This window comes from Cebus imitator, unplaced genomic scaffold (genome assembly GCF_001604975.1).
Source record: "Cebus imitator isolate Cc_AM_T3 unplaced genomic scaffold, Cebus_imitator-1.0 Scaffold398, whole genome shotgun sequence".
Lineage (NCBI taxonomy): Eukaryota > Metazoa > Chordata > Mammalia > Primates > Cebidae > Cebus > Cebus imitator.
This window is the reverse complement of record NW_016107713.1, coordinates 1115604-1117417: the sequence shown is the minus strand read 5'-3', so window position 1 is coordinate 1117417 and position 1814 is coordinate 1115604. Positions and strand designations below refer to the sequence as shown.

Sequence of the window (1814 nt, the reverse complement as noted above, 5' to 3'; positions counted from 1 at the left end):
CTATATTAGTCAGGCTTCTCTAGAGGGACAGAACTAATAAGATAGTGGTATATATAAAGGGGAATTTATTAAGGAGTATTAACCCACACAATCACTAGATTTCACAATAGGCTATCTGCAAGCTGAGAAACGAGGAAGCCTCTCCAAGTCACAAAGCTGAAGAACTTGGAGTCCAATGTATAAGGGCAGGAAGCATCCAGCATGGGAGAAAGATGTAGTCTGGGAGGAAAATCCAGTCTCATCTTTTCACATTCTTCTGCCTGCTTTTTATTCTGGCCACACTGGCAGCTGATTAGATTGTGCCTACCCAGATTGAGGGTGGGTCTGCCTTTCCCAGTTCGCTGATTCAAATGTTAATCTCCTTTGGCAACACCCTCACAGACGTGCCCAAAAACAATACTTTGCACCCTCCAATCCAATCAAGTTGTACTCAGTATTAACCTTCACAACCTCAGAGAAATTAGATATCCTTTTGCACCCAAATATCTATGATTGGACATATATGAAAATAGAATTTAGAAATCAAGTAATTAAAATATGGGGAATTATATATAGAATATAATTTTTCTTCAGTTGGTAAAAGATTAAATTGATGTAATATAATAGAAAATACAACAAGTCAAAATACAAAAGATAGGAAAATAAAAAATGTTTAAAGGAGTGATCAAGCCAAGTGTTCCAACAGGTGTCTCATAATGTTTTTTCCCAAAGAGAAGAACAGAAATAGAAATTCCACTTGACCCAGCAATCCCATTACTGGGTATATACCCAAAGAACTATAAACTGAACACCTATGTTCATTGCAGCCCTGTGTACAATAGCAAAGACCTGGAACCACCCCAAATGCCCATCAATGATAGGCTGCACAAAGAAAATGTGATACATATACACCATGGAATGCTATGCAGCCATAAAAAAAACAATGAGTTCGTGTCCTTTGTAGCAACATGGATGAATCTGGAAACTATCATTCTCAGCAAACTGACACAAGAACAGAAAGCCAAACACTGTATGTGCTCACTCATAGGTGGGTGTTGAACAAGGCGTACACATGGACTCAGGGAGAAGAACATCACACACTGGGGGCAGTTGGGGGGGTAGGGGAGAGACAGTGTGGGGTTGGGAGGAGGGGAGGGTGGTGAGGGCTAACATGGGAGAAATGCTAGATATAGTATGCACCTAAAGTAAAATAAATAAATTTAAAAAAAAAGGAATCAGAAAGATGAAGATGATTAACATATTCTTGCATAATGCATCTGTTAATGCCTCCTTGAATCTGTGTGCTGCTGAATGGGATGGGAAATTCTTTGAAATGTCTAGGAAGTCCATGCCACTGATTATGGGTGAAAAATGGCTTCATACACTTGCATAATAATTATAAATGATGTTAAAATAATTATTTGTGATATGAAAAAATAGAATAAAGGAAGATTATTTGTCTATGCAAAAAAAAAAAAAAAGAAATGTTGAAGATTACTTCTTGGTCTTTTGGTTAAGATCAACTGTAGTATCTATTCTTGTCAGTTTAATATGTGATACATTGCTTGTCTGAGACAACACATTAAATGGACTTTTGGAACTAGGAAATGGACTAGAAAGTTGCTCCGTTTACTCCATACCACACATTGATTTGATATTGCAGTACTTCCAAAAAGAAAGAAAGAAAAGGCCGGGCGCGGTGGCTCAAGCCTGTAATCCCAGCACTTTGGGAGGCAGAGGCGGGTGTATCACGAGGTCAAGAGATCGAGAAACCCCGTCTCTACTAAAAAAAAATACAAAAAATTAGCTGGGCATCGTGGCGCGTGCCTGTAATC

The 1814-nt window shown here is 38.5% G+C and overlaps 1 non-coding gene across 1 annotated transcript; it reads left to right on the top strand.

Annotated features, from left to right (window-relative positions):
* Window positions 1-1472: 1472 nt before the first annotated feature.
* LOC119468230 lies at window positions 1473-1667 on the top strand. Its single transcript, XR_005196876.1, has one exon. It is a non-coding gene; the product is annotated as a U2 spliceosomal RNA (small nuclear RNA).
* Window positions 1668-1814: the final 147 nt, after the last annotated feature.